This window comes from Bubalus kerabau, chromosome 4 (genome assembly GCF_029407905.1).
Source record: "Bubalus kerabau isolate K-KA32 ecotype Philippines breed swamp buffalo chromosome 4, PCC_UOA_SB_1v2, whole genome shotgun sequence".
Taxonomy (NCBI): domain Eukaryota; kingdom Metazoa; phylum Chordata; class Mammalia; order Artiodactyla; family Bovidae; genus Bubalus; species Bubalus kerabau.
Genome location: NC_073627.1, coordinates 99,439,559 through 99,446,850, shown reverse-complemented (window position 1 = coordinate 99,446,850; position 7,292 = coordinate 99,439,559). Strand labels below are relative to the sequence as shown.

Genomic DNA, 7,292 nt, shown 5'->3' with positions numbered 1-7,292 from the left:
ATATGACATCACTTATATGTATAATCTTTAAAAAAAAGGACAAATGAAATTATATATAAAACAGACCCACAGACATAAAAAACAAACTTATGGTTACCAAAGCGTAAAGTGCAGAGCAAGGGAGAATAAATTAGGAGTTTGGAATTAGCAGAAACAAACTACTAATAGATTAACAATAAGGTCCTACTGTATAGCACAGGAAAAGATAGTAAACTGATATTCTAAATAAAATGTTATTTTCTTTTATAAGCTTGCTTCATTATTACTCTGTTTTGTCCTTTGTATTTTCCCAGTAAAGAAATACCCATAAGATATAAGAATGTTGAATGGCCTCCAATCACTGTTATAGGTTTGTTTGTTTTTGTTTAAGCCAAAAACCTTTGAAAATAGTTTGATTCTGGCAGACTAGATAAATTCTCAAAAATTCACATTGTCTTAAAAAATTATTAACTGGTGAGCTTTCACAGTGTAAGACATATTTTCACCCATGTGCTCATGCAAATGTACCTCTCTTTTCAATTCATCATCCTCTTCAAAAATATCATACACATGCTCTAAAAGCTGAATCCACAGGCCCTGAATTACATCAGCTCTCTAGGCTTCAATTATTCTTCTGATTTTTTCAGAACCTGGCATGATGGCTGAAAATAATTCTTTAAAATGGAGTTCCTCTGCTCTTCTGCAACTTTCCCATGAAATATCACCATATCTCAAAATTTTTTATGAAGTTTAAATTCTGACACTGAATCTGGTATTGGGAGATCTTCACAGCTCTCTTTAGAGCCCAGATTTAAGGTCTGAGTCATCATTTGTACCAGTCTCTCATTTCCTTTGTATGACCACTCATCTGAGACCAACAGGGCAGAGGAACCACAAGAGGAAGGTCACCCCGGTCCTGCTCCATGCTTGTCTTCTGACTGCAGCGTTGCTCAGGAAAGGAAACTCACACATTGTCTCTCTGAGGAGCTTTCCTCACTGAAGGGCCTGAGGGCAAGATCTCGTCTTGCAACTGCTTTAGTTGCCTTCCCTCTCTTGAGGATAACGGTTGGTCCTTTGATGATGTTGTCTCACTGCTCCTGGAACTACTCACAGATCCAGTGACCACTCTACTTTGGGTTTCAGCATCTTTTTGTGTTGATATGACATCCAATTTTCCAACAGTGGGAAGAGAAGGAGAAAGATGAGGAGGGTCTCTTGGAACTGTCTCTTTTCTCCATTGGGCTCAATAGGTTCTCTTTCCTTCTGCAGCTACTGTCAAGACAGGGAAGGTTTAGAACCAGAGCTGTATGGCTGTAAACCTGGGTGGATTCTATTCTGTTTTCCTATAACACATTCACCAGCAACTTGATTCTAGTCCTTTGGTAAATCTTGGTCTTTGTTTAGGGGCTGCAGAAGCTTCACTGGCTCATTCATTACTCCAGTGACATACTCAGAGGACCATGTGGGAATTCAGGTTGAACACTGGATTTAGTGTTATTATTCAGACTCTCCTTCACTTGAGAAATATTACATTTACCTTCTATCTCATTAGGGGCATCTGAGTGTCTTGGTTGATTCTCTTGAACTAGCTATCATCCATTGAGTTTCACCTTTCTTCAAGTAAGATGTTAATATTTACCCTAAAATCACAGCTAGTGATTCTGCAGTACTGTTTTTGTCTGGTTTGTAGTCATGGTCTTTCAGACTTGTGGGTGTCTCAAGGGGCCAATGACCATGGGTTTCTCTTGGGACAAACATTTGTCTTCACCCATTACGTATGTCTTGGAGCTCTCAGAAGAGTGTGATTGAGAGTGAACTACTTCATGACTTAATTCAATCTTTCCAGAAAGCACTGTAGCTATAGGCTTGAATTTAGAGTCACCATCTTTAATGTTATTTTGGGAGGGTTTTGCCTTTATGGCCTCCAAAAACAAGGATATTTAGTACTTTATGTAAGGCTGTCTCAGGGATGTTCCTCACAGAAGGTCTTTCTTCAGGTTTTTCGCTCAGCATGGTCCTTATCAATTCTATCAACTCTGGGCTGTAATCTTTCAGCACCAGTGGCAGCTCCTTCAATAATCCAATAAACCAAAGAATTCATGTCTTTTGCATTGAAAGCATGTTTCCAGGATTGCCATTTCATAAACACAGCATCTCATAGCCCAAATATCAGACTTCTAGTTTTAGGGTTTGTTTGAGAACAATTCAGGGCTCATGTATATGCCAATAAGTGTTCCAGCCATGCCACAATGGTTCTCAAGCACTCAGGAAATCCCTAATTCATCCTCTTTGATGATGTTTTGCTCTTGTTAGAAAGACATTTTGAGCTTGCAGAGCTCGATGAAGGAAGTATTTTTTATGTAAATACTGCAGGGCCATGAGAATCTGAACAAACCACTCTTCCACCAAAGTGAAAGTGAAAGTGTTTGTCACTCAATCATGTCCAACTCTTTGGGACCCCGTGGACTATAGCCCACCAGGCTCCTCTGTCCATGGGATTCTCCAGGCAAGAATATTGGAGTGGGTTTATGGAAACATGTGGGATGGAACCTCTGTCTCTTGCATCTTCTGCATTGCAGGCAGATTCTTTACCAACTGCACCACCTGAAGAGAGCATGCTGCTGCTGCTGCTGCTGCTACAGATGATCAAAAGGCAATATGGCCTCCTGTGGCTGAGGGTAAAGGGATACCTAAGTAGATTCTGCCATCAGACTATGGGCAAGATGAGAGAAGCAGCAGAAATTCAAAAGGTCAATTCAACTGGGAGGGTTCCAAAACAGTAGAAAATAAGACAGAATAAGAAATCATCTGAGGCGGAAATCAGCAGCCATTGCCAACTCAATCAGGCAAAACAACAGCTTAGATAAATAATACATTAGCATAACAACCAGGGCACATATAAATTAGCAGAAGAAGACCCTTTTCCCAGTGTTACAAGATCTTGCCATACACTATGCTTCTACTGTTCTGCACCCAGATAACATCTTAGAGAATATAAGAGAATAATGATTTTGCATCATTCAAGAAGACACATTTTGCAATGCAAAAAAAAAAAAAAAAATTAATGGTTGGATTGTACTGAGATTAGCAAAGAAAAGTAAGCTTTACTTTCTTTTCCTGCTACCTAGCCATTGGAGGGTAGTAAGCAGGATGAGAAAGTTACAGAAAAAACCTATATATGAACACTTTACTTTCTTCACACATTCCTTCAGTATGATGTGTATCCTTCTGCAACTCTGCAGAACAGTTGCTTTTTGACTTCTCAGTTTCAGACTATTTTATCTTCAGTTCATCTAAGCTTCTCTCCATCCCGTTTTGTAGTCAATTTCTAGATGCAAACTCCAAACTCTAATGGAATTTCTGCAGCGGTTCTAAACTTTCCTCATGGTTGTTACCTTGCAGATGACTTGAAACAGCCTCCAATAGTCATTGTCTTAGATTTTGTCCCTATTGCTGCTATATCATACTAGTTCTATCATGCTTGAGTTGAATCTTAGTTTTAGAAATTTGCTTTCTGACAAAATTTCCTCAAAATTATTCTTGTAACTTGACTTTTTCTTTTTTTTTTTTCCAGCAATTTTCTGCCACATTTCTAATTGCTGGACTCTAAGCCACATTCAATACTGTGATGTGTGCCCCATTGCTTGATTTCCTTTCAGTCAACTTTTGGTCTTTATAAAACTGGCATTCTTGAGTTTCGTGTCTGTGTGTGTGTGTGTTCATTCTAAAATCATTCCCCTGCATCCAAAAAGGCACAGATGGAAGATACACAAAATTAACTGGAAAAGTGGGTATCAATTGCTAGGAAACACATACAGAGCCAACAACACAGATTTACATGCAGGGGTCAAATTAACTAATGATTAAGGACACTCACAAGGTCTGAAAAGAGCCGCATCTTCTGATTTCCCTTAGGTCAAAAGCTATCATCCCCACCTCCTTGCTGTCATAGCATCTTAATTCCACCTAAACCATACACTTGCTTCATTCTTCTGCTATTACTGCTAGTGATTTGTCTTCCTTCTCAATATTCCTATGTTTTATTCATCATTCTCCAGCATATTTTCTAGTGTACTACTCTGCAGGATATTGATACTAAACACTGTTGACTCAAATCATAACTCATTTTATTCTTAATGTGAGAAAAGAGGTGTATCCTAATTCTGCCTCCAAAATACACATGCACTGTAGGCAAGATCTTTTTGTATTAAGTTTTTTTAAAAGACGACATTACCTGTGTGAATAGGAGAAAGGGCAAAGCAAAAATATATGTACAAGGAATCTACTCAGATAGGAAAAAGAGGAGAGAGAGAGATCTGTTTTCATTTCCTGAAGTTCAGGCTGAGTCAAGTCTGTGACTATATAGCCTATTGTGAGAGGCACCATGTAGGCAACAGAAGACCCCTGGATGTCTAACACCAGGTACTTTAGCTCATCTTTGAAACTAAAGGTAAGGCAGACTTAAAACGTTTACCTTTATGGGGAAGAGGTAGCGAACAAACACTTATTGTGAGGTTTCAACGTGCCATGTCTGTGAAGGGCAGGCCACGTATATATATTTTTTTCCTTAGGGAGACATAACTGTCCCTATACCAACTGAAATATCAATATATTTTACTGAAATAACCAGTCAAGTAGCTACTTGAGAATTTATTTATTTCCATCATGGCAGTGGTTTTGCAATAGTGTCTGAGGTGTTTGATTTACAGCCCTGAGCTCAGCTGATTCTAAATATTTTCCAGTAATTTATCCCTTAGGTACATATCTCACTCCAGTTCTCCCCAATGTTCAAATTAAGAGTCTCCAGTTGCCCTTTCTCTCAAATATGTATTTTTTAAAGGTCTTCCTCTTTCTGATTTCTAATTGATGTTGGTAATCTACTGTGCCTCTGAAATAGCTTTTTCCATTGTACAGATCTCTTTACAAACTAAACCTCTTTTCAGAATTTCTCCCTTTATCTCCTTGAAAGCCAATTTAACCAAATAGCAATGCTAATTAAAACTTCTAAGATAGACAATCTGTACACGTTTTACAAGGAAGCATACAGCATCAGGTATTATGACTCCAGGTGTATGGCATTTCATTCTGTGGCAAGTCGGTGTCCTTTTAAAAGCTTCCAAGGCACCAGGCACTGTACTGCAAACTGGGATGGCTCCTAAAGACATAAATGCAGCCATGCGAGCGAGGGTTCACAGCCTGAAAAGAGATTCAACCATGACTGAGTACAGATGACAAGCGCTGGAGGAATAACCCCTATCTGGGTGCAGTGGGTGCTGTACTGGGTCATTCAGAAACTCCTTCGGGTCTGTGATCATCATCACCCCTGATCCTGGGCTGCTACAGTTCTGTATCTATCCTTCTCCAGGAATTATCTTCAGCCAAAGAGGTCTGCTCTGCCCAAGATTATGCTTCTTCCTCAGGGAAAACCTTTATTGTATACTGCTCTGTGGTCTGCTCACTCAGTTAGTTTGGCTAAGGGTTCTTTTCATCTGTACCACATTTCAACCTCTCCTCTTAACAATACTCCTTCCTCCATCTCTGACATGCAGCGTTGCTGAAAGCTGCCCCAATAAGCTTCGTACAGAAAGATATCCATCCTAGAGTCACAAGGAATCCAATTTAAACTGTGGTTGAATCATGGAAAGTCTACAAGTAGTTTTGAGGGTAGTCCAAGCAAATACAAATGACGAGACCTGGTATTGTGTTTAGGGGATAATTACAGCAAGGGTACAGAGTGTGTTTGTGTATAATGGATGAATTAAAGCTTGGGGTAAAGTGGGAGGTAGTGTGGGGAGTGGCTGGCACTGAGCATCAAGGTGTGGCAAAATGCTGGTGGTGAGGAGCCACTGAAGCCTTGCTAGGCAGTGAGCAGAAGCTTTAAATCAGAGAAGTGACAAGAACTTACTTCTCTATGGAGATAACTGCAACAACCACTTGAATAAAGGACTGAAGGTGGAAGGATCTGATACTGCAAAAAACAAAAACTGAAAGAATGGTCATTATACTAAGATATCTAAAGGGACATCTGCAGGATTAAAGGCTTCTAAAGTAAGAATTAAGAGAGGGTTGGCGCCAAAATAACTTTAGGAATCCTGGGTTGTAATATTGGAGGGACCATTGACAAAGGTGAAAAATACCGAAAGAGGTAGAATGAATTGTATTATATCCTTCCATAATTATCTCTACAAACCTCATCACCCAATATTAAAAATATGAGAAGAATAAAAATTAGGGAATCACCAAATGAAATAAAACAATTTATATGAAGATCTTAGAGCAATGCCTAGCACAGTGAACACTACCTTTATTAGTTTGATAATTGGGTAGCTCTTCACTCTTTTGATTTAGGGATGGACAAATATACCATATACTGTGATTATCCCACCTCTCCTGGAGAAGTTTGAAAACATATTACAAATTTCATACAATCCTTGACATATTTTGTAAGCTAGCACCCAAACAAACAAAAATCTCAAAAGCAATATAACATTTTATTTTTAAACCATTGTTACCTCTTCTTTCCACGGGCTTGTGCCATGCTTGTGAAATCAATAGCAGGAAGCAAGTATTTCAGAAGGCAGGCCGTCAAGGACAGCCTTTAATTCTTCTCTGAAAAGTGTTTCTTATTTTAGAGGCCCTCAAACATGAAACAAAGTCTTTACTATTCCTAGCCCTAAAATATTTTAAATATCATCATCAAACTTGGTCTCTAATTACAGTGTTTCTTTTGAATAATAGTAGCCATTTTTCACCAGCTGCCCTCTGTGTGCCAAGCACTAACTGAAAGAACTTTACAAACATTATCTCTAATCTTATTAGTAATCTTACAGGATTTTTATTCATGTCTTCAGTTTCCACTTCAGGCTTTGGGATGTTGAATAATTGGTTTGAGGTCAACACAGACCTCAGGCTGCATAGCAGGCTTTCTGGGATTCTCTGCCTTTATAACTGAATAGCTAAGTCAGTCCTGAAAATGATCCTGTCGCTCCAACATGCAGGACAAATGGGACTGATGTATTTGCTTGCTAACTCACTGGATTGCTCTCAGGTTTCATAAGAACACCAGTGAAAAGGAAGTGAGAGAGGTAGAAATGTGGCAATTATCAGGTTCATACAAAAGGCTTAGCCTGCTGAAGGACATCCAGCATGCTCGGTATTGTAACTACTTATATTTCTTTGTGCAGACCAAGAAAAGGAGAGTTAGGATTTGGTATCAGTGGAATCCAAAAGGAACAAGGCAGAATAAGGCAAGAAAGGAAAAAAATCATCATCAATATGTATATAATTCATTCTGTATCTGCGAGTGTGTGTGT

At 39.0% G+C, this 7,292-nt stretch overlaps 1 pseudogene; it reads right to left on the bottom strand.

The window, feature by feature from the left end:
* Window positions 1-417: 417 nt before the first annotated feature.
* Window positions 418-2,388, bottom strand: LOC129650933 (serine/threonine-protein kinase Nek4-like; annotated as a pseudogene).
* Between the last annotated feature and the right edge of the window lie 4,904 nt (window positions 2,389-7,292).